This window comes from Taudactylus pleione, unplaced genomic scaffold (genome assembly GCF_031769625.1).
Source record: "Taudactylus pleione unplaced genomic scaffold, aTauple2 ptg000254l, whole genome shotgun sequence".
In the NCBI taxonomy this organism is placed as follows: Eukaryota; Metazoa; Chordata; class Amphibia; order Anura; family Myobatrachidae; genus Taudactylus; species Taudactylus pleione.
The window spans coordinates 172,076-199,022 of record NW_028284656.1 but is presented as its reverse complement, the minus strand read 5'-3'; the positions used below and the strand labels follow the sequence as shown (position 1 = coordinate 199,022).

At 46.6% G+C, this 26,947-nt stretch overlaps 1 protein-coding gene across 3 annotated transcripts in view; it reads right to left on the bottom strand.

Moving 5' to 3' along the window:
- The window catches only part of KHK (ketohexokinase), a 366,821-nt gene that overhangs the window by 246,532 nt on the left and 93,342 nt on the right, over positions 1-26,947 (bottom strand). The gene's annotated exons all lie outside the window — the stretch shown is intronic.

Below are 26,947 nucleotides of genomic sequence, written 5' to 3'. Positions count from 1 at the left end.
GGAAGATAAAGGGAGGGAGAGAAAGGAAGAGGAAGGGAGGGAGAGAAAGGAAGAGGAAGGGAGGGAGAGAAAGGAAGAGGAAGGGAGGGAGAGAAAGGAAGAGGAAGGGAGGGAGAGAAAGGAAAATAATGGGAGGGAGAGAAAGGAAAATAAAGGGAGGGAGAGAAAGGAAGAGGAAGGGAGGGAGAGAAAGGAAGATAAAGGGAGGGAGAGAAAGGAAAATAAAGGGAGGGAGAGAAAGGAAGAGGAAGGGAGGGAGAGAAAGGAAGATAAAGGGAGGGAGAGAAAGGAAGATAAAGGGAGGGAGAGAAAGGAAGATAAAGGGAGGGAGAGAAAGGAAGATAAAGGGAGGGAGAGAAAGGAAGATAAAGGGAGGGAGAGAAAGGAAGATAAAGGGAGGGAGAGAAAGGAAGATAAAGGGAGGGAGAGAAAGGAAGAGGAAGGGAGGGAGAGAAAGGAAGAGGAAGGGAGGGAGAGAAAGGAAGAGGAAGGGAGGGAGAGAAAGGAAGAGGAAGGGAGGACGAAAAGGGGGAAGAGAGTGAGAGTGTGTGTGTGTTTGTTTTCTGCGTTAGATGATAGGAAAAATTGTGAAGTTCAATATTAGTCCATGAGGCAGGGAGCGGAGGTTCTAGATTAGACAGCAGGGAGAAGAGTGAAAGCGCTGGTGTTAGACAATGGTGGGTTTACAAGAGGTTATACGTTGGACAACAGAAGATGGAGTGGAGTCTCTTGATTTCATGTTGTGAAAAGAATAGAGGTTCTGCATTTCTGGATTGGAGCTTGGAGAGAGTGGAGGTTCTGGATTGGTCAGTGGGGAGAGAAGGGAGGGTATGGATTGCATTATAGGAAAGAAAGTTGAGGTTCTGGATTGGTCAGTGGTGAGAGTGGAGGGTATGGATTGGTCAGTGGTGAGAGTGGAGGGTATGGATTGGTCAGTGGTGACAGAAGGGAGGGTATGGATTGCATTATAGGAAAGAAAGTGGAGGTTCTGGATTGGTCAGTGGTGAGAGTGGAGGGTATGGATTGGTCAGTGGGGAGAGAAGGGAGGGTGTGGATTGGTCAGTGGTGAGAGAAGGGAGGGTATGGATTGGTCAGTAGTGAGAGTGGAGGGTATGGATTGGTCAGTGGGGAGAGAAGGGAGGGTATGGATTGCATTATAGGAAAGAAAGTGGAGGTTCTGGATTGGTCAGTGGTGAGAGTGGAGGGTATGGATTGGTCAGTGGGGAGAGAAGGGAGGGTATGGATTGCATTATAGGAAAGAAAGTGGAGGTTCTGGATTGGTCAGTGGTGAGAGTGGAGGGTATGGATTGGTCAGTGGTGAGAGTGGAGGGTATGGATTGGTCAGTGGGGAGAGAAGGGAGGGTATGGATTGGTCAGTGGTGAGAGAAGGGAGGGTATGGATTGGTCAGTAGTGAGAGTGGAGGGTATGGATTGGTCAGTGGGGAGAGAAGGGAGGGTATGGATTGGTCAGTGGGGAGAGAAGGGAGGGTATGGATTGGTCAGTAGTGAAAGAAGGGAGTGTATGGATTGGTCAGTGGTGAGAGTGGAGGGTATGGATTGGTCAGTGGTGAGAGAAGGGAGGGTATGGATTGCATTATAGGAAAGAAAGTGGAGGTTCTGGATTCGTCAGTGGTGAGAGTGGAGGGTATGGATTGGTCAGTGGTGAGAGAAGGGAGGGTATGGATTGGTCAGTGGTGAGAGAGTGGAGGGTATGGATTGGTCAGTAGTGAAAGAAGGGAGTGTATGGATTGGTCAGTGGTGAGAGTGGAGGGTATGGATTGGTCAGTGGTGAGAGAAGGGAGGGTATGGATTGGTCAGTGGTGAGAAAGTGGAGGGTATGGATTGCATTATAGGAAAGAAAGTGGAATATCTGGATTGGTCAGTGATGAGAGAGTGGAGGGTATGGATTGGTCAGTGGTGAGAGAGTGGAGGGTATGGATTGCATTATAGGAAAGAAAGTGGAGGTTCTGGATTGGTCAGTGGTGAGAGTGGAGGGTATGGATTGGTCAGTGGTGAGAGAAGGGAGGGTATGGATTGCTTTATAAGAAAGAAAGTTAAATATCTGGATTAGTCAGTGGTGAGAGAGTGGAGGGTATGGATTGGGCAGTGGTGAGAGAGTGGAGGGTCTGGATTAGTCAGTTGTGAGAGAGTGGAGGGTATGGATTGGTCAGTGGTGAGAGAGTGGAGGGTATGGATTGCATTATAGGAAAGAAAGTGGAGGTTCTGGATTGGTCAGTGGTGAGAGTTGAGGGTATGGATTGGTCAGTGGTGAGAGAGTGGAGGGTATGGATTGCTCAGTGGTGAGAGAAGGGAGGGTATGGATTGCATTATAGGACAGAAAGTGGAGGTTATGGATTGGTCAGTGGTGAGAGTGGAGGGTATGGATTGGTCAGTGGTGAGAGAAGGGAAGGTATGGATTGGTCAGTGGTGAGAGAAGGGAGGGTATGGATTGGTCAGTGGTGAGAGAGTGGAGGGTATGGATTGGTCAGTGGTGAGAGAAGGGAGGGTATGGATTGGTCAGTGGTGAGAGAAGGGAGGGTTTGGATTGCATTATAGGAAAGAAAGTGGACGTTCTGGATTGGTCAGTGCTGAGAGTGGAGGGTATGGATTGCTCAGTGGTGAGAGAAGGGAGGGTATGGATTGGTCAGTGGTGAGAGTGGAGGGTATGGATTAGTCAGTGGTGAGAGAAGGGAGGTTCTGGATTGGTTAGTGGTGATAGTGGAGGGTATGGATTGGTCAGTGGTGAGAGAAGGGAGGGTATGGATTGGTCAGTGGTGAGAGTGGAGGGTATGGATTGGTAAGTGGTGAGAGAAGGGAAGGTATGGATTGGTCACTGGTGAGAGTGGAGGGTATGGATTGGTCAGTGGGGAGAGAAGGGAGGGTATGGATTGGTCAGTGATGAGAGTGGAGGGTATGGATTGGTAAGTGGTGAGAGAAGGGAAGGTATGGATTGGTCACTGGTGAGAGTGGAGGGTATGGATTGGTCAGTGGTGAGAGAAGGGAGGATATGGATTGGTCAGTGGTGAGAAGGGAGGGTATGGATTGGTCAGTGGTGAGAGAAGGGAGGGTATGATTGGACAGTGGTGAGAGAGTGGAGGGTATGAAATGGATTATAGGGAAAAAGTGGAGGATTTGGATTAGGCAGGAAAGGAGAGTGGCGGTTCTAAATTGGTGAGTGTGTGTGTCAGGTCATAGGGGGGCTCGGTTCAATTTACTGGAATTTAGCTCCCAGGCTAAGAGCTAGTCAATTAGAATGCACAGGATTAGCCGCGTTAAGCAATTTCTCCACTCTCCAGTGCTCAATGCGATGCTGTTACATCTCTCCTGGAACCATGACCAGCCCTGAAGCCCTACTTATCATGGTTATAGCTGCTCGGTATAGGTCGGGGAGAGAGAGATTGAAGAGATAGGTCAAGATAGTTCAAGGAGAGAGAGCAAGTGAGTGAAGGGATAGGTGAGGAAGAGAGAGCAAGAGAGTGAAGGGATAGGTGAGGAAGAGAGAGCAAGAGAGTGAAGGGATAGGTGAGGAAGAGAGTGAAGGGACAGGTCTGGGACACACTGAGAAAGAGCTAAACAGAGTGAGCGGATATAGATGTAGCAACGCTCATCTATCCTCGTCATGGCGTATAGTGTGATATCGTAGTCGCACTGCACCTGGTTGCAGAGAGGTTGTGTATTCTGTCATGAGGTGTTGCATTGAGGTTTAGTGTGGCATATGGAGTTGCTGACGAGTGTAATACTAGTGTTCGTCCACCAGATGTCGCTTTTGAAAATCACAACTACGCATGCATGAGTTCTACAATGAAATACAGTACCAGCTTTGCACTGTGCTCTACAGTATGATTTATACTGCAAACCTAATGTTATTACACATACAGGCACTGAGCGTCATTTTCTGCAGTGCGCTCACACAATGCTGGGAACCCTGATCGCTTTATAAAGTCCTCAGCACCCGCAATAAATATGAACTTACAAAAAAATATGCCTGCACTCAGCTGCTAGTGCTTAGAAGACGCACACATTTAAAAAAAAAACAATGAAAAACAATGCCGGGACCCCCTAACCCACCACCATGGCGACCTTTGGGCCGAGGGGTGTGAGAGAAGGTGAGGCCCCCTAGAGGACAGAGCTGCAGGGAAAGTGGTGTCAGAAGGTGAAATCCAGGTGTCAGTAATGGCAAGGAGATTCAGGGAGTTGGAGATGAAAAGGTCATGGGTGGGAACCAGTTTATTACAGACTGATCTGCATTGCAGAGGGCACAGGATAGAGAGACAGTGTTTGTGGGAGAGACGTGAATGAGAATATCAGGGTTGCTGTAATGAGAAGATGAGATTAATTTTGGTGACCAAGATGAATGTACTGTAGTGGAGAGACTGTGTGGGCACCAGTGCTGGGAAGGACCCTGTAGGCGGAGGTGGGTAGGGAGGGAGTTAAATGAGATGTGGATGGACGTGTGGGGTGGAGTAACATGGAGAGGAGGTTTTGGAGGAGGGATTAGTGGTGTGGTAGAAGGACCCAGTTGGGGTAGAAGAGAATGAAAGTGGAGTAAAGGGAGAGGAGAGGCAGACAGAGGAGTGGAGATAAGGGAAGGAGGAAGTGGACAAGACAAGGGGTAGAAGAAGGGGGCAGAGGGGTGTGTCCTGACTGTCAATGGAGGCAGTCGAGTATTTTCTGAGCTCCGGCCCTCTATAGACTCCTCGAGCCTCTACAGCCCTTATTGCGGCCAAAGGTACTAGCCAAGTGCCCTCCCCACACCCATGTTCCTTCTATCACCTCAGTAGGTAAGATTCGCGGAATCGGGGTGTGCTAGGTGCGCTCGCGGATTGCAGCCAACCTGCTTCCTCTCAAGCCGGGGACTGGAGTCTGGAGACCAGCCGTAGCGGACCTCCGGCAGTGTTTGTTCAGCGACTCCCTGACTGCGGGCGCCCGGTGGAGCGTTCCCCGCTCTCCACCGCTAACCACAAGACACCTCTGGACTCCAACCCCTGCCTCCCTGCTGCTGTGTTGGGTCCTGTGCTGCTCCTACTCCTGGGGAAGGCTCCCGATGGTCACTGCATACTCCGGTGGCCATCTTGGATTTTTTGCTCTGTTCCCAGCAAGTCCCAGCCAGGCTGTCAGCTTTACAGCCCTGATTGTCGGAAGTGCCTCCTCTATGTGAGATACTCTGGAGAGCCTGGAGTGATAGGGGGGTGGTAAGTCCCTGCAGGGAGACTATATCTCCTTTCTTTCATATAATATTGTTTTGTCTGCCCCTCTGCCCCCTCTTGCTTTGGCACTGGAATTGAGGTCTGGAGACTTGTTGACCCTTCTTCAGTACCTGGTAACCTGCATAACTACCAGTCCAAGCCCCTTTTCACATGCCCCACTGGGTTAACATTTCTCATTTATCTTGTATGCTTTCCCCCTAAGTTTTGTTCACTCTGATACTGGTATTAGCTATTTCTTAAACTCCGGCCCCCATCCGGTGGTACTTAGTGATTACTACATTAAGCTCTGAAAGTGGCATTTGCTATTTATCTAATTTTATCTTTTGTCTCTAATGATCCCCTGGAAGCATACGAGCTATAGATGTACGTTTAATATTACCACTCAGCCAGCCTGGACCAATCTTGTAGAACCCTGTCTCTTATTTCTCATACTGTACCTTTTTTTTTGTTTATATTTTTCACTACTGCCTCACTATGTCGCAGAGAAGTAAAAAACCTCCACCGTCCACTGCAAATTTTTTTGGATCTAAATCTAAGGGCTCTCAGAGTTCTTCGCTGCTTCCAGAGTCCCCGTCATCTCCATGCTCGTCTGACACAGGTATTGATCCCCAAATTCAAGCAGTTATGACGGATTTGTTAGAGGAAGTCCAATCTATAATCAAACAAGAATTATCTAAAGCCATAACGGAATTTAAATCAGAATTGACGTCTCTCGGCAATAGAACAGATGCTCTGAGATCCAAATCGGACGACTTATGCCGCTCCCAACAACGCCTTGATAAAGAACTTTCCAGACTTCATGACGAGATGGAGACACTCAAAGAAAGAGAAGAAGACCAAGAGAATCGATCTCGCCGTAATAACTTACGTATCTGTAACATAGAAGAATCAGTCCTTGGCTCTTCCTTGGCATCATTTCTAAAAGACTTTTTTCAACACATAGACAATCTTCATCTGTGAGGGTTGGCACTATGTGACAGAGCCCATAGGGCACTTCACTCAAAACCCTCTCCTACTCATCCACCTAGGGACGTCATTGTCCGTTTCCATTATTTCCGTTCGAAGGAACGGATCCTGTCAGCTATCCGAGACTCCCCAGTGATTCCCTTCCAAGGTATGCAGTTGCAAGTCTTTCAGGGCGTGGCCCCCTCCACTATTCAAAAACGGCGAGACCTTCAGCCGGTTACTAGGATTCTGCGACAGCATCAAATCCGTTATCGCTGGGGATTCCCCTTTATGCTCCAGGTTTCAGCAAATAATTCCACGCATTATGTCAAGACCCTCTCTCAAGGTCAAGAATTACTAGCCAAGCTTAATCTCCTCCCGATGCCAACCTCTGTTCCGGTAACCACTACACTTTCTCCCAAACCACAACGCTCCCAACCTCCGTTACCGGACTGGACGAGGGTATCACGCCACCAACCTGAGAACTCTGATCCCACTTGAACTGTGAGGTTACCCTATGGTTGTTTAATTTCTCTCTGATAGGGTTTAAATCCCTTGCATTGTAATTTTCTTATGTTACTTGGGAGGAACAGTCCTCTCTATTTCTTTCTGGTTTAAAAATGATATGCTGTGTTTTCTCTTTCCCCTGCCCCCCTACCCTTGCCCATTCCTCCCCTTTTCCTCCTCCCCTGCCTGCTCTTCCCATTTATTTATTTATTCTTATATTGACGCAGGTTTATGATCCCTGTACCACAGGGATTTTTGTTTGATTTGGTTATTGCCGATCTGATATGTAAGGATCCAGACAGCCCTGACTCTATTTCACAGTCTTTACACTACCCCCATGCTCCCTTCAATACTTTTGATAAATGTTATGTTGAATATTTTGCGGTCCTTACTTGGGACCCAATTTACCAGGGTCTTTACCCAAATGGGTTTTCTGTTTCTCTCTCTTTTTATGTTTTCTCTTTTCTGTGGCCCTCCCATGTTTTTCCCTCCCACTTCTTTTCTTTATTTCCCCAAGGGTGGCTCTGCTTAGGCTAAATTTCTTATTCATTATATTTATGTGTTATGTATGTAGCATTTCTTTATATATTTCTCCATGTCTTTTAAATTGCTATCCATTAATGTGAATGGTCTTAACTCTCCTAAGAAACGCACTGTTTTCTTGGGGGCTTGCAGGAGGGAGAAAGCCGATGTTGGATTCCTACAAGAGACGCATCTTACGGGCCTGCATTCCCAGCTCCGAGGTAGGTGGTTCGCCCAGACCTTTTTTGCTTCAGCTAATTGCAAAAAACGTGGGGTAGCCATTTTAATTTGGCGTAATATCCCTTTTGTCCATATGAAAACTGAGATAGACCCAGAGGGTCGATTCATTATAGTGATTGGTACCCTCCATACTGAGATTTTCACCTTGGTGTCAGTGTATGCTCCTAATCAAGACCAGCCCCAATTCTTTGATTCTCTGTTTAGGCGTATTAGCAAAGTGGCACAGGGACATATTATGAATGGGGATTTTAATACCATTATTGATCCCCTGCTAGATAGATCTAACCCACCTGCAAACTCCACCGGGATGTCTCTTCCTAGAGCTTCTCGTACTCTCCTGGCTTCCCTTAAACATTACGGCCTCTGTGATTCCTAGCGCCTTAAACATCCTCATGCCAGGGACTATACTCATTTTTCTGCTCCACATCAACATTATTCCAGGATAGATACGATCCATATTTCCTCCTCTATTACCTCTATGGTTACAGAAGCTGGTATTTCCCCCTTTACATGGACAGACCATGAAGGTATTTATATTCTTTTAGATATATATATCGTTCTCCTCGTGGGAAGCGTAATTGGCGCCTTGATGACTCCCTCTTACAACATCCCCCAGCGTTGCTTGAAATAAAATTGGCGGTGACCCGCTATTTTGAGGAGAATACCTCCCCTGATATTTCTTCTGGTATCCTCTGGGAAGCCCATAAGGCTACTATACAGGGCTTTCTCATTTGTAAAACCTCAGCGGTTAGGACAGCGGCTGTGCAGGAAATTAATTTCCTTGAGTCACAAATTTCTGTACTGTTGACTCAACATAAGACATCCCCTAGCGCCTCCGTGTTAACCCAAATTGAGAAACCACGAGGTCAGCTTAATGCTCTTCTGTCCCGCCGTGCTGCCCTTATCTTGCAAAAACTCCATCAAAGCTTTTATGATAAAGCTGACAAAATTGATTCTTTATTAGCCAATAAACTGCTGCCCCTGGCCCCGAATGGTTTACAGCCCAATACTATAAGTTATTTGCAAAGGAACTTGCTCCATATCTTACATCTTTATTTAATGACATCTTGGATGGTGCTTCTTTTGCTCCCGATACAACCCGGGCCGATATTGTGGTGATCCCTAAGCCGGATCGTGATCCTACTCACAGTATTAACAATAGACCGATATCACTATTAAATGTCGACCTGAAAATTTATGCTAAAACATTAGCGATTTGGTTAGCTCCTTTGCTTTCTTATTTGATACATCCGGATCAGGTTGGGTTTATACCTGGATGTCAGGCATCGGATAACACTAGATGGGCTATCGATCTAATATATTCCATTCATAAAAGGAAACTTCCTTCCCTGATTTTAGCTTTAGACGCAGAGAAGGCCTTCGACCGCATTTCCTGGCCCTTCGTATTTGCTGTCCTAGACAAAATGGATTTCTCGGGCAAATTTTTAGATGGCGTTTTGGCACTTTACTGTTCCTCCATGGCACGTGTTTCGGTTAATGGTGTTTACTCCTCTAGTTTTGGGATCACTAACGGTACTCGGCAGGGCTGTCTCCTCTCTCTCTTAATATTTGCTCTAATTATGGAACTTCTGGCAGCAAGGATCCGTTGTAATAGAGCTATCTCGGGAATATCCACTGGCCCCTCTGGATATAAAATTGCATTATATGCAGACGATGTTTTAGTTTCTCTCACAGACCCAGCCCAATCCCTAAATTCACTTCTAGAGGAAATAAATTCATATTCCCAACACTCGGGTTATAAAATTAATGTTACCAAGACTGAAGTTCTTTATTTCTATATCCCTGCTACCCTAAAGCAAACCCTAGAGGCCATGCTCCCTTGTACCTGGCATAAAAAGATGATCAAATATCTCGGGGTTTTCTTAACTCATCACCATCATCAGCTATTTCAGGCAAACTTTCCCCGCCTTCTAGATTGTATTAAGTCTAAATTTGCATGACTGGTTCAATTATTTTCTCTCTTGGATAGGCAGAATACATTCTGTTAAGATGAGCGTTCTCCCTCGGCTCTTGTATTAATTTCAGACCCTTCCGATCTACATCCTTCCTGTTTTCAAATTCCTTCAGTACCAAACTTCATATTTCATATGTAATCGGAAACGCCCGCGGATCAGACTAAAGTTGCTTCAGCGTCCCTCCAGGGGAGGAGGTTTGGGTATTCCTGATTTTAGAAAACATTATTATGCTGCGCAGCTTTCTCATTGTGCTCAGTGGTGTAATTTTAACGCAAGGAAGGTCTGGGTTGCTATCGAAGCCGAGGAGCTGGGACTGACCACTGTATCTTCCCTGTTATGGCTTTCTAGGATTCATCGCCCCCGGATGGATTCTTCACAATTTGGGATTTAATCAATAGACGTTTTAAGTTAGCGCCAGGCCCGTCCCCTTTGATTCCATTATTTCATAATCCTATTTTCCCTCCAGGCTTATGCAAATCATCCTTTACTGCCTGGTCATCGGGTAATATTTACTATTTAAACAACATCACTATAGATACAAATTTTCCACAATTTTCTGAAATCCGAGATAGAGTAGCAATCCCATCCAAAGAATTTTTTCGGTTTCTACAAATTAGACATTTCCACTCCAAAATTAGCTCGATCCTGATTAGCAGACCTTTGACTTCCTTTGAGTCTATATGTTGGCGACGACCCCCCACTAAGGGCCTTATCTCTACTATTTACTCTTTGTTAAGGGAAGAAGTAAGTCCCAATCGGGATTCTCATGAATTGGCGTGGGAGCGAGATTTGGGGCACCCTATAGATGCTGAGGATTGGACGGAAATTTGGGACAATGCCGCCGCCGCCAGCTCTAATTGCATCAAAATTAAGGAAAATATTTACAAATTGCTATATCGATGGTATTATGTTCCATCGCGACTAGGAGTAATGTTTCCAGATGCTTCGGATAGGTGCTGGAGGGGCTGCCGTGGCAAGGGCACTTTTTCGCATATATGGTGGACCTGTCCCAAAATAGCCAGTATATGGCAGGAGGTTATAGATATCCTTTCGCAACACTGTTCCCTCTGATCCTCAACATTTTCTCCTTCCCTTGTACCTACCCACCCTGTCCCGGTATCAGAATAAGCTATTCCGACACATAGTATCTGCTATGACCTGCCAAATAGCAGCGGATTGGAAGAACCCTAGTCCTTCTCCTATGCAGGTAATATCACGGGTATGGTATGTTTACAAGATAGAATACATGACAGCTTTATTACGCAATACATCAAAATCTTTTGATAATATATGGTCCCCTTGGTTGACTTACCAAAACATTCCTTATGTTTCTATTCAATATTTAATTTAAAAAAAAATAATTCTATTATATTTAGATTGAAGAGGTGTTTTCCTATGTAGAGTCCACCCACCCCTCTTCCCCCTTATCTTCTCTGGTTTTCTCTATGTTTTTTTTTTTCTCTCTTTCTTTTTCCCTCTCTTACTCCTAGACGGTTCGCCACACCGTTGCCGTGAGATATTTTTTCTTGCTTCTAAACTTTTCTCTTATTACAATGAGAATATGAATCACTTTATTACTGTTTTGTATTGTTATAGTTTTTATGTCATATGCATATTATGTGCTGTCATTTTTTTCTGAATATTTGACTGCACTATTTTATTGTGATTTGCTTAATAAAAAGATTTAAAAAAAAAAAAAAGAAGAAGGGGGCAGAGCAGAGGATTAGGTAGACACTGAGTGGAGGTGTTTGTGAAACCAGAGAGCTACTGTAGCACAAATAGCCAGAAGCCTCCACCCTTCCTGTGAGAGACTGGTTCAGCAGCTTAAATAATAGACACAAGGCGGCCTTTTGTACTGTATGTAAATGACTGTTGGGGGAAGGCACACAAGCCAGGTGCATGCATTTGCCAGAATAGAACAGAGTGTCACTGCGTGAGTCTTCAATGCACAGACAGCTGAGTGCAGGCATATTTTTTTGCAAGTTAATATTTTTAATGCGGGTGCTGAGGACATTATAAGGCGATCGGGGTTCCCGGCATTGTGTGAGCACACTGCAGAGAATAATACTCAGTGCCTGTATGTGTAACATTAGACTTGCAGTGTAAATTATACAGTATGTACATTGAAGTGTAAAATGAGTGTACACATAAACTACCTCAGCAGGGAATGGTACCCTTGGAAAAAACAGCATGGTAACCATCGGCGATAACACTGGGCTACGTAAGCCACAGAGGCGAGTGCTCATCACCTGGGCTTACATTGTGATGCCATTGAATGGCGGGATTTTTTTTTTATTTTAACTGTGTCTTGAATGCACAGACATCAAAAAAGGGGAGTGATAGAAGAAGAAGGGATAGTACATATTAGAGAATAGGGAGAGATAGATCAGGGACACAGGGAGAATGTGGATGGAGTGGGGGAGTGATAGATGAGGAAGGGATAGTACATATTAGAGATTAGGGAGAGATAGATCAGGGACAGGGAGAATGTGGATGGAGTGAGGGAGTGATAGATGAGGAAGGGATAGTACATATTAGAGATTAGGGAGAGATAGATCAGGGACAGGGAGAATGTGGATGGAGTGAGGGAGTGATAGATGAGGAAGGGATAGTACATATTAGAGATTAGGGAGAGATAGGTCAGGGACACAGGGAGAATGTGGATGGAGTGGGGGAGTGATAGATGAGGAAGGGATAGTACATATTAGAGATTAGGGAGAGATAGGTCAGGGACACAGGGAGAATGTGGATGGAGTGGGGGAGTGATAGATGAGGAAGGGATAGTACATATTAGAGATTAGGGAGAGATAGGTCAGGGACACAGGGAGAATGTGGATGGAGTGAGGGAGTGATAGATGAGGAAGGGATAGTACATATTAGAGATTAGGGAGAGATAGATCAGGGACAGGGAGAATGTGGATGGAGTGGGGGAGTGATAGATGAGGAAGGGATAGTACATATTAGAGATTAGGGAGAGATAGATCAGGGACAGGGAGAATGTGGATGGAGTGGGGGAGTGATAGATGAGGAAGGGATAGTACATATTAGAGATTAGGGAGAGATAGATCAGGGACAGGGAGAATGTGGATGGAGTGGGGGAGTGATAGATGAGGAAGGGATAGTACATATTAGAGATTAGGGAGAGATAGATCAGGGACACAGGGAGAATGTGGATGGAGTGGGGGAGTGATAGATGAGGAAGGGATAGTACATATTAGAAATTAGGGAGAGATAGGTCAGGGACACAGGGAGAATGTGGATGGAGTGGGGGAGTGATAGATGAGGAAGGGATAGTACATATTAGAGATTAGGGAGAGATAGGTCAGGGACACAGGGAGAATGTGGATGGAGAGAGGGAGTGATAGATGAGGAAGGGATAGTACATATTAGAGATTAGGGAGAGATAGATCAGGGACACAGGGAGAATGTGGATGGAGTGGGGGAGTGATAGATGAGGAAGGGATAGTACATATTATAGATTAGGGAGACATAGGTCAGGGACACAGGGAGAATGTGGATGGAGTGGGGGAGTGATAGATGAGGAAGGGATAGTACATATTAGAGATTAGGGAGAGATAGATCAGGGACACAGAGAGAATGTGGATGGAGTGAGGGAGTGATAGATGAGGAAGGGATAGTACATATTAGAGATAATGGAGAGATAGGTCAGGGACACAGGGAGAATATGGATGGAGTGAGGGAGTGATAGATGAGGAAGGGATAGTACATATTAGAGATTAGGGAGAGATAGATCAGGGACACAGGGAGAATGTGGATGGAGTGAGGGAGTGATAGATGAGGAAGGGATAGTACATATTAGAGATTAGGGAGAGATAGATCAGGGACACAGGGAGAATGTGGATGGAGTGGGGGAGTGATAGATGAGGAAGGGATAGTACATATTAGAGATTAGGGAGAGATAGGTCAGGGACACAGGGAGAATGTGGATGGAGTGAGGGAGTGATAGATGAGGAAGGGATAGTACATATTAGAGATTAGGGAGAGATAGGTCAGGGACAGGGAGAATGTGGATGGAGTGAGGGAGTGATAGATGAGGAAGGGATAGTACATATTAGAGATTAGGGAGAGATAGGTCAGGGACAGGGAGAATGTGGATGGAGTGAGGGAGTGATAGATGAGGAAGGGATAGTACATATTAGAGATTAGGGAGAGATAGATCAGGGACACAGGGAGAATGTGGATGGAGTGGGGGAGTGATAGATGAGGAAGAGATAGCACATATTAGAGATTAGGGAGACATAGCAAACTGTGAGGCAGATTCTACTCATCAGTCACACATATTTCTTTATAAATATATATTTTGTGATTTGACTCATTAGAATTTAAGCTCTTAGAAGCAGGGCCCTCTAGTCTCTTGTGCTTCCCCTAACATCACTTACATCTACTTCCTACTCCCCACTAGGGCACCTAACACTTGGTTCCTTAAGCTCTGCTGTTTATGTGGGTGTTATGGTCGCTAATGTAGGAATGTATATTATCCATGTCCTTGACCTGTATTGTATTGTACTGTAAATCACTGATCACGTAATTGTTTATATATTTTGTAAGGTGCTGCGGAACACTTGTGGTGCCATATAAATAAATTATAATAATAATAATCTGTAATGACAATGACCTAGAAATACAATGGTACATCACACTTTTAGCAATAAGTGAAACCCTAGCACCGTATTAGAGAGCGTATTGGGATAATGTTGGGTGATAAGCTGTGGGGTGCATCACCAGTGTGGGGGAAGGATGTGGAGCGAATGCTGCTCACTGTAAACTGCTAGAGATGAAGGGGGCGATGCAAATAGATAATTGTACCCGCATGGCACTAAATGCGTTTATTTGATATGATGAATTTTGTGTATATTTGCAGATGCTTTGTCACATACTCTTCATCAGTATCGTTTACAGACACATAACAGACTGTACTAGTTATTCTTATGGAAAATGAAAGAACGTCTGATTGTTCAGTATAACATCCGTGTGCTGTCCTGATGTCTGTGACTGGTAAGTAGATTCAGTATAACATCCGTGTGCTTTCCTGATGTCTGTGACTGGTAAGTAGATTCAGTATAACATGCGTGTGCTGTCCTGATGTCTGTGACTGGTAAGTAGATTCAGTATAACATGCGTGTGCTGTCCTGTCTGTGACTGGTAAGTAGATTCAGTATAACATCCGTGTGCTTTCCTGATGTCTGTGACTGGTAAGTAGATTCAGTATAACATGCGTGTGCTGTCCTGATGTCTGTGACTGGTAAGTAGATTCAGTATAACATGCGTGTGCTGTCCTGTCTGTGACTGGTAAGTAGATTCAGTATAACATCCGTGTGCTTTCCTGATGTCTGTGACTGGTAAGTAGATTCAGTATAACATGCGTGTGCTGTCCTGATGTCTGTGACTGGTAAGTAGATTCAGTATAACATGCGTGTGCTGTCCTGTCTGTGACTGATAAGTAGATTCAGTATAACATCTGTGTGCTGTCCTGATGTCTGTGACTGGTAAGTAGATTCAGTATAACATGCGTGTGCTGTCCTGATGTCTGTGACTGGTAAGTAGATTCAGTATAACATCCGTGTGCTGTCCTGATGTCTGTGACTGGTAAGTAGATTCAGTATAACATGCGTGTGCTGTCCTGATGTCTGTGACTGGTAAGTAGATTCAGTATAACATGCGTGTGCTGTCCTGATGTCTGTGACTGGTAAGTAGATTTAGTATAACATCTGTGTGCTGTCCTGATGTCTGTGACTGATAAGAAGATTCCACAGTGATTGGCTTATCATTGGACTAATGGGAGAGGGTAAACAGGGAGCTCAGGCTTCACACATTACAGGGAACGTCTCAGAAGACAGAAGAGCATTGCATGAGTGAGATAATCATTGTGTGGAAACAATATAGTGGGCTAAAGCTATTCACAGTCAGCTCAAAAAATCCAGTAACACCCGCATTATACTCCGACAGATCTATCTGCATCCGTATCCACATCGACTCCACCCACACATTATGATTCTATGACCCTCCCCATGTATTTATCATACTGATTGGTCTCCATCACCAGCCCCTCCCACACTGACTCCACCCCCACACACTATAGTACTATGACCCTCCCCATGTATTTATCATCTCCATCAATAGACCCTCCCACACTGACACCACCCCAAACATTATGGTACTATAACCCTCCCCATGTATTTATCATACTGATTGGTCTCCATCACCAGCCCCTCCTACACTGACTCCACCCCCACACACTATAATACTATGACCATCCCCATGTATTTATCACACTGATTGGTCTCCATCACCAGCCCCTCCCACACTGACACCACCCCACACACTATGGTACTATGACCTCCCCATGTATTTATCATACTGATTGGTCTCCATCACCAGCCCCTCCCACACTGACACCACCCCCGCACACTATGGCACTATATGACACTCCCGCACGCTCTGAATGAGGGCCGGGCTCCATTTTCATGGAGCGTCCTCCTGGACGCTCGTATAGCTGTGGGTCACCACCCACAGGCTATACGAGCGTGCATTGTGATGGTCGCGATGGTCGAGACCATCGCGACCATCGAATTTGCGAGCCGGAGCCTGCGGTTGAGGTTTTCAACCGCAAGCTCCGGAGTGATTTTGGCTCTATCAGAGCCAAAATCACTCCCACTGACATCACTAGTGATGTCAGTGGGCCGGCTTCTGACGGGAGGCGTTCCCGTGGGAACGCCCCCGTCAGGGAGGCACGCCCCCGGCACGCCCACCAAAGGGGGCGTGCTGTCAATCAACATTGACAGCACGCCCCCTTTGTTCGGACACAACGAGCGAAGGACTTTCGCTCGTCGCGTCTGGCGCATGCGCACGACGGAGCTCCCTCCGTCGTGCGCATGCTCAGTCCATAACATCGACCCACTTGCGAGCGGACAGCCTCTCGCGAGTGGGTCTGAATCAGGCCCTATGACCTCCCCATGTATTTATCATACTGATTGGTCTCCATCACCAGCCCCTCCCACACTGACACCACCCCCGCACACTATATGACCCTCCCCATGTATTTATCACACTGGTTGGACTCCATCACCAAACCCTCCCACACTGACACCACCCCCACACACTATGGTACTATGACCCTCCCCATGTATTTATCATCTCCATCATTAGACCCTCCCACACTGACACCACCCCACACACTATGGTACTATAACCCTCCCCATGTATTTATCATACTGATTGGTCTCCATCACCAGCCCCTCCAACACTGACACCACCCCCACACACTATGGTACTATGACCTCCCCCATGTAGTTATCATACTGATTGGTCTCCATCACCAGCCCCTCCTACACTGACACCACCCCCACACACTATGGTACTATGACCTCCCCCATGTATTTATCATACTGATTGTTCCCCATCACCAGCCCCTCCCACACTGACTCAACTGATGGGTTTCCATCACCAGCCCCTCCTACACTGACACCACCCCCACACACTATGACCCTCCCCATGTATTTATCACACTGATTGGTCTCCATCACCAGCCCCTCCCATACTGACACCACCCCCACACACTATTGCACTATGACCTCCCCATGTATTTATCACACTGGTTGGTCTCCATCACCAGACCCTCCCACACTGACACCACCCCCACACACTATGGTACTATGACCCTCCCAATGTATTTATCACACTGATTGGTCTCCATCACCAGACCCTCCCACACTGACACCACCCCCACACACTATAGTACTATGACCCTCCCCATGTATTTATCACACTGATGGGTCTCCATCACCAGACCCCCTACACTGACACCACCCCCACACACTATGGTACTATGACCCTCCCCATGTAGTTATCATACTGATTGGTCTCCATCACCAGCCCCTCCTATACTGACACCACCCCCACACACTATGGTACTATGACCTCCCCATGTATTTATCATACTGATTGGTCCCCATCACCAGCCCCTCCCACACTGACTCAACTGATGGGTCTCCATCACCAGCCCCCCTCCTACACTGACACCACCCCCACACACTATGGTACTATGACCCTCCCCATGTAGTTATCATACTGATTGGTCTCCATCACCAGGCCCTCCCACACTGACACCACCCCCGCACACTATGGTACTATGACCCTCCCCATGTATTTATCATACTGATTGGTCTCCATCACCAGCCCCTCCTACACTGACAACACCCCCACACACTATGGTACGATGATCCTCCCCATGTATTTATCACACTGATTGGTCTCCATCACCAGCCCCTCCTACACTGACTCCACCCCCACACACTATGGTACTATGACCCTCCCCTTGTATTTATCACACTGATTGGTCTCCATCACCAGCCCCTCCCACACTGACACCACCCCCACACACTATGGTACTATGACCCTCCCCATGTATTTATCACACTGATTGGTCTCCATCACCAGCCCCTCCTACACTGACTCCACCCCCACACACTATGGTACTATGACCCTCCCCTTGTATTTATCACACTGATTGTTCTCCATCACCATCTATGAGCACATCTCAGTACTGGCACAGACAGGTCTTAATGCTGCCAAGTTCTTTTTCCCTTAATAACTTAAAAGAATCTCTAGCAGTGTTAAAGTGTAGGAGGCTCCTGTACACTCCGACCTTTGTGCCTATCATCATCACCTACTGCCCACATAGACTAACTGCAATCCCGAATCATTACACACACACATATATACACACACACACGCTGACACATATATACACACACATACATAAATACACATACATATACACACACTGACATATATACACACACATACATACATACACGCACACTGACACATACAACAAGCGATATGGTAAGAACTTACCTTTGTTATCTCTGTTTCTACGAAGTCCATAGGGTCCACAGGGTTGACCTTGGGGTATAGATTGGAAACCAAATCCGGGCACCATGCAGTTAAAGCTTTTAGCTCCCAGGATGCACTGGGTCCAATCTCCCTATAACCCCACCCCCAAGCCAGAGGCACCTCAGTTTGTAAGTAGCCAAAGGCCGGAGGAGGAAAGAAAGACTGGAACACTCAATAACCATACTCACAGAGAAGGAGACTGGAAACTGGTGACCAGTAACAGCCCATATGAAGCCAGGTGCGTCAGGGCGGGCACCCTGTGGACCCTATGGACTTCATAGAAGCAGAGATAACAAAGGTAAGTTCTTACCATATCTCTTGTTTTCTACTTCAGGGTCCATAGGGGGTCCACAGGGTTGACCTTGGGGATGACCCAAAGCAGTCCTTATAAGGGTGGGGACGCTCCTGTGCTGAGAGGAGAATCCGTCGCCCAAAGGAAGCATCCTGATAGGCAAAGGAAACCAATGCATAGAACCTTAAAAAGGTGCGGACAGAAGACCACGTGGCCACCTTGCAAGGCAGAACAGTCGAGATGCCACAGCGATCCGCCCACGAGGGGCCCACAGCCCAAGTACAATAAGTATCAATCAAAACAGAAAGGCCTATCCTATGTGTAGGCCCCTGAGATAGTCATACGAAGTCATCTAGCCAATGTCAAATTATTGGCCGGCCATCCTTTCCTGCGAAATCCAAAGACCACAAATAAGGAGTCTGATTTCCTGAAGGAACTTAAACGGATCACATAAATCCGGAAAGGCCGGACCACAGTCAATAAGAACACACCAGCCGAGAGGACTGGTGACTGAAATGTCAGTACCATAGGTTCCAGAATAATATGGAACTTAAAAACCACCTTAGGAAGAGACACAGGGCGAGTGCAACTCACAACCCTGACATGGTGGACTATCCAGTAGAGGGAGCCACATGAGAATGCTCCCAATTCCGACAAGAAAGAGAGCTTAAGCTATAGAACATGTAATGGCTATCAAAGCTAGTGGTTCAAATGAAGGTCCCAGGAGGGCACGAAGAACCACTACTAAATCCCAAGGAGCCCCTAAGGGAGATAAAGGGAGGCAGGATCCAGAAAAAACACCCTGAAGGATGAACCGGAGACCAGAGAGTGGAGCAATTCCACATTCAAACCATACTGACAGTGCAGAGATCCACACTGACAGGAAGGCCAGGCAGAGGGCGAGACTCAAGCCAGCTGTAAGGAATGCCAGAACTTCTGGAAATCCTAATCACCAGAGGATCGTAGCGACAGGTATGATACCATAAGAATTATGTATGCCACAGTCTGTGGTAGATCCCAGCAAAGTCTGGCCTATGTGCTCTAAACATCTCTATTATGACAGAGCCAGGGAAACCTTAGGACCACAGTAGGGATGCAGTCAAAGACAAACAATTCAGGTCCAGGGAAAAACAAGGACCCTGAGACAACAGTTCCGGATAGTGAAGCAGTAGGAACGGAGTATCGATGAGGAAGTACCAGCGACATCTGGGACGATCTGGAGCCACCAGAAGGAAAGCCCCTCCATCTCGAAGGAAACTACCGAAGGCCTCGAGGAAGAAGGGAGACTCTAGAACACAGGTACACAAAGTGGAAGGACCACTTCACTGACAAAGAGTCACTGACGGTTGCTTCAGTATCCCTTAGTGCTGGACTGTAACACCGGTAGTGTGTGATAGTCAGAAGGCCATGAGGATCACCTCAGGGAGGCCCTCTCTTCTCACCAGGAGTTGAAACCTCTCTTGGAGAAAAGACTAGTCCCCGAGATGCACGTCGTGACGGCTGAGGAAGCCCGCTTCCCAATGGAGAGCTCCCGAGAGGAACACTGCAGAGATGGCCAGTAGGAGACCCTCGGACTATGTCAGAATGTGTGACATTCCTGTCATTGCCACCCAACTATCAGTGTTGCCTAGATGGAAGCCACTGTTGTGACACTGTTGGACTGAACCTTTTCAGGTTTCCCGTGACATGTGTTAGGCCAGAGTGAAGGCCCAAGACAGCCTAAAGTTCCAACAAGTTAATTGGCAGGATGGAAGCAACAGATGTCCAACTGCCCCGAAATGAGTGCGGACCAGACACTGTCCGTAGCAAAGAATACCCTGGACGAGATGGCCATAGCCACCCGGACAGAGACCGACCCTCCACCGGAGAGAGCATCATCATTTGAACAGCGATCCGATGGAAAAAACTCGATCCATCTGGAGAGGAGCCAATTATGGCAAGGCCTGGAATGGAACTGAGCACATTCCACCCTTCCAAAAGAAGACACTCTGGATATTTGACTGCGGATAATAGAGAGTAATGACATATGTCGACTGCGTAGACATCCGCACACTCCTAGCTGAAGAGTGAATATCTTGTCTTACGCCAGAAGAATTCTCAGATTCTGGGAATCCAGCAGTGCTCCCAGATGAAGAATACCCTGTGAGGGATGCAGGGAGGACTTTTTCCCCGTTGATTAAACATCTGTGCCATGAAGAAGCCACGGCTATCCTAAACTGGCTGTAAAGTACCTCGGTGATCCTGCTAAGAGCAGGATGCCGTCCAGGTACTGGAGCAGTCGGATACACTGAACAGGTGAACTGTCAGAAAATCCATAAAGCTGGTAAACCCCGATGGGGCTGAGGACAGTCCCAAAAGGCAGAGCCCGAAAATTGCAAGTGTTGCTGTGGCACAGCAAACCTGAGCCCATGCTGATGAGAGGGCTCTATATGTACCCGTAGGTACGTGTCCTGAATATTCAGAGATACCATAAGGTCCCCAGGTTCCAAACATCGGAGGATGGAGCATGGTGGACTACTCCTGAGTCCAGGCACCCTTAGAATCAGATTCAGGGATTTGAGACAGAGGATAGGCAAATGAGGACCCGTTGGCCACTGCCCCAGAAAGAAAGTAGAACAACCAGTCCCTCGCTGAGATAGGGAGGCTGGCCTAAATAGCTCTGCTTACTGCAAAGACGGTATAGCTTTCTGGATTTGTAAGGCCCTGATTGGGTCCGAAGAAGGGCCCATGTAATAACGCCTGTGAGGAGGACGCCTGAGCAATGAGAGGCCGCACCCGTGAGAAATTACAACTCCTACCCAAGCATCCGTGGTGACTTGACACCAGCACTGGGTGAACTGAGAAGTTCGGTATCTCACTCTGGAATCCCCCAAATGTAGACCTGTCCCTTCAGGCTGAAGGTTTATCCTTAGGCGTAGAAGCAGGGTCATCTGGAAGTCCAGGTCTGCTCGGTACTGGATATGGTGGCCCCCGTGGAGGCCGACAGCCTAGGAAAAAACAGGCCTGTAGACTGACCAAAAGACTTAGATTTAGTCCGATTGTAATGGGAGTAGCTAAAGACGGTATCTTCCCATTAGTGATACTGCCAATGATGCCACAATCTTGTCAAGGTCAGGACCAAACAAGATCTTCCCCATAGATGGTATCTGCACCTCTGCTTTCCCAGAGCGCAGCCATAGGGTATTGCTGCGGATACAGTTGCAGCCGAAACCCTGAAGGTTAGAAGACTGGCATCCAATGTAGGTATTCCCACATATGACAACTGTATATTTTATGTGAGCAGCAAAAGACATTTGAACCCCAGACGCATTGGAGGGGAAAAATGTTACAAATGCATCATCCCAGTATGCAATAGTATTAACCAACCATGCGATAGCCATGGTAGGACGGGCAACAGCCCCTGAAAGCGAGTATATTGATTTCTGGCAAAGTTACCAACTACGGCTCCGTAAAATCAGTCTAGGCCAGAATGGAAGGCGTATTAACGCCTGTAACAGACGATTAACATACAAATCCCTCCGAGGAGGTGATTACTATAACTTGTGATGACCTCAGGGAATGGGAAACAGGAGGCCTTTGTGACTCCTCGTATCTGGCAACAGCCAGACTCCCGCCATGAGATCCACCCGCTGGGCAAAAATGGGGAATGTGTGATACAAGTGCAGGATCGACATTCTCTATAATCAGAATGGACCTGGCCACCAGCAGGGATAATAATACCTTAAATCGGCTCCCACCATGTAAGAGGGAAAGAGCCCAATACATCATCCAGTTCATGGCAGAGCCACCTGGGAACTAACCACAGGGCGTATATCACGCCATTTTGTATTTCGTAGAAAAACGACATCCACCAGGGTGGCTGTTGTGGTAATCCCTGCAAGGGGAATGAAAGACCGTTGTGGTACCGGAGGTCATTCATGTACTGGAAAAACCCTGGCAGGGAGCGATAGTCTGTAACACAGGGGTAAAGTGCAAGAAACTGCGAGATACCTTGAATTGAGAAGGGCAGTCTGGTGAAGTAACCCCAGGTGAGTAACGACAACAGTGCCCGCCCGGTGATCCGCAATGGAGAGGACCCAGAGAAACAAACCACCCAAGGGGGTCATGTAAGGAGCCCGGCACCAGATGGCGCAGCATACATATCCCTTTCTGAGTCAAATCCTCCGCACTAATACCTGCAATCCATGACTTGCAGGATAGTAGAACTGGGCGCAGTATCGTGCTCTATCTCCTGGTCAGACATATCCCATATAATCCCTGGTGGGCTAGTGGACACTCGGGGTATGCCTTACTGGAGGGGGAGCCCACCGCCACCGCCTCCGATCTGTCCCCAGAGACCGGAGGCATGAGGCTGCATGTACACGCGGGTCACCGCAAGCTGTGACCATGCGACTTACCCGTCCCCGTCGATCTGGCAGCAGCCCAGGGATTCTTCCATAGACCGGCTAGTACAGACTCTGGGGTCCCGCTGCAATCCCCAGATCTGTACTGGCGTCGCAGCGCTGGCGGGGTGTAGGAGCGGCAGCTTAGACGTCCATTGGACAGTCTGATGCTGCCGCTCTGAACAGTAGTAAAAAAGAATAAAATAAAACTCCTAAAATAAAATAAAGCTTAGGGGCTGCTAAGCAGCCCCCTGCGTGCGCCAATGGTGAACCGACTCCGGCCGGGCACCAACTTAAACTGAGGTGCCTTTGGCTTGGGGGTGGGGTTATAGGGAGAGTGGACCCAGTGCATCCTGGGAGCTAAAAGCTTTAACTACGTGGTGCCCGGATTTGGTTCCCAATCTATACCCCAAGGTCAACCCTGTGGAACCCCTATGGACCCTGAAGTCCATAGGGGGTCACACACATACTGTCACGACCGGGTACTGGGGCTACCTCTGATGAGGTTGGAAACCGGGGGGTTTTGAATATCCGTAGGGGAAAATGGTGAAAGTGACGGACTAAGTCTCCCAAGTGCGGTCAAACCCAGGTTTGGCGAGACATGCCCAGAGGCGCGGAGTCTAACCCACTTGGTGGTTTTCTCCAGTGACCCCTCCAATTGGGATATAGTTGTCGCTGCACCAAGTGAGCAGGTTGCGGCCCTCTGGACCTGGGAGGTACCTGGGAGAGACGGAAGACTAGAATAATATACAGAATATAACTGACACAGGGAACATTGAGAATAGCGTAGGAATGGAAGCAGGATTTTATACACAGAGAGGGTATTTGTATACAGAGGTGCGGCTCCAGCCACACAGACAGCTAACTTGGAGATTTAAACAGAGAAATGTGTATTTGTAGGGATGAAGCAGTGATTTGCATTGTACACAGGAACACTGGGGATGCTGGCAGAAAAACTGGAGATTTGTACACAGGCTGGTAACTATAAAATAATACGGAGTGGTGCAACTTGAAGACACACGGAAAAAACTTGTAGCTTAAGAACACAGGAACAGTACAGTGAGACATGCAGGATGGACTTGTAATCACAGGGATAGAATGCACAGTGAGACATGCAGGATGGACTTGTAATCACAGGGATAGAATGCACAGTGAGACATGCAGGATGGACTTGTAATCACAGGGATAGAATGCACAGTGAGACATGCAGGATGGACTTGTAATCACAGGGATAGAATGCACAGTGAGATATGCAGGATGGACTTGTAATCACAGGGATAGAATGCACAGTGAGATATGCAGGATGGACTTGTAATCACAGGGATAGAATGCACAGTGAGACATGCAGGATGGACTTGTAATCACAGGGATAGAATGCACAGTGAGACATGCAGGATGGACTTGTAATCACAGGGATAGAATGCACAGTGAGACATGCAGGATGAACTTGTAATCACAGGGATAGAATGCACAGTGAGACATGTAGGATGAACTTGTAATTTGTAATCACAGGAATAGAATGCACAGTGAGACATGCAGGAAGAACTTGTAATCACAGGGATAGAATGCACAGTGAGACATGCAGGATGAACTTGTAATTTGTAATCACAGGGATAGAATGCACAGTGAGATATGCAGGATGAACTTGTAATCACAGGGATTGAATGCACAGTGAGACATGCAGGATGAACTTGTAATCACAGGGATTGAATGCACAGTGAGACATGCAGGATGAACTTGTAATCACAGGGATAGAATGCACAGTGAGATATGCAGGATGAACTTGTAATCACAGGGATAGAATGCACAGTGAGACATGCAGGATGAACTTGTAATCACAGGGATAGAATGCACAGTGAGACATGCAGGATGGACTTGTAATCACAGGGATTGAATGCACAGTGAGACATGCAGGATGAACTTGTAATCACAGGGATAGAATGCACAGTGAGACATGCAGGAAGAACTTGTAATCACAGGGATAGAATGCACAGTGAGACATGCAGGAAGAACTTGTAATCACAGGGATAGAATGCACAGTGAGACATGCAGGATGGACTTGTAATCACAGGGATAGAATGCACAGTGAGACATGCAGGAAGAACTTGTAATCACAGGGATAGAATGCACAGTGAGACATGCAGGAAGAACTTGTAATCACAGGGATAGAATGCACAGTGAGACATGCAGGATGGACTTGTAATCACAGGGATAGAATGCACAGTGATACATGCAGGATGGACTTGTAATCACAGGGATAGAATGCACAGTGAGACATGCAGGATGAACATGTAATTTGTAATCACAGGAATAGAATGCACAGTGAGACATGCAGGATGAACTTGTAATTTGTAATCACAGGGATAGAATGCACAGTGAGACATGCAGGATGGACTTGTAATCACAGAGATAGAATGCACAGTGAGACATGCAGGATGGACTTGTAATCACAGGGATAGAATGCACAGTGAGACATGTAGGATGGACTTGTAATTTGTAATCACAGGAATAGAATGCACAGTGAGACATGCAGGATGAACTTGTAATTTGTAATCACAGGAATAGAATGCACAGTGAGACATGCAGGATGGACTTGTAATCACAGGGATAGAATGCACAGTGAGACATGCAGGATGGACTTGTAATCACAGGAATAGAATGCACAGTGAGACATGCAGGATGGACTTGTAATCACAGGGATAGAATGCACAGTGAGACATGCAGGATGGACTTGTAATCACAGGGATAGAATGCACAGTGAGACATGCAGGATGGACTTGTAATCACAGGGATAGAATGCACAGTGAGACATGCAGGATGAACTTGTAATCACAGGGATAGAATGCACAGTGAGACATGTAGGATGAACTTGTAATTTGTAATCACAGGAATAGAATGCACAGTGAGACATGCAGGAAGAACTTGTAATCACAGGGATAGAATGCACAGTGAGACATGCAGGATGAACTTGTAATTTGTAATCACAGGGATAGAATGCACAGTGAGACATGCAGGATGAACTTGTAATCACAGGGATTGAATGCACAGTGAGACATGCAGGATGAACTTGTAATCACAGGGATAGAATGCACAGTGAGACATGCAGGAAGAACTTGTAATCACAGGGATAGAATGCACAGTGAGACATGCAGGAAGAACTTGTAATCACAGGGATAGAATGCACAGTGAGACATGCAGGAAGAACTTGTAATCACAGGGATAGAATGCACAGTGAGACATGCAGGATGGACTTGTAATCACAGGGATAGAATGCACAGTGAGACATGCAGGATGGACTTGTAATCACAGGGATAGAATGCACAGTGAGACATGCAGGATGAACATGTAATTTGTAATCACAGGAATAGAATGCACAGTGAGACATGCAGGATGAACTTGTAATTTGTAATCACAGGGATAGAATGCACAGTGAGACATGCAGGATGGACTTGTAATCACAGAGATAGAATGCACAGTGAGACATGCAGGATGGACTTGAAATCACAGGAATAGAATGCACAGTGAGACATGCAGGATGAACTTGTAATTTGTAATCACAGGAATAGAATGCACAGTGAGACATGCAGGATGGACTTGTAATCACAGGGATAGAATGCACAGTGAGACATGCAGGATGAACTTGTAATCACAAGGATAGAATGCACAGTGAGACATGTAGGATGAACTTGTAATTTGTAATCACAGGAATAGAATGCACAGTGAGACATGCAGGATGAACTTGTAATCACAGGGATAGAATGCAGTGTGAGACATGCAGGATTAATTTGTAATCACAGGGATAGAATGCACAGTGAGACATGCAGGATGAACTTGTAATCACAGGGATAGAATGCACAGTGAGACATGCAGGATGAACTTGTAATTTGTAATCACAGGGATAGAATGAACAGTGAAACATGCAGGATGAACTTGTAATTTGCAATCACAGGGATAGAATGC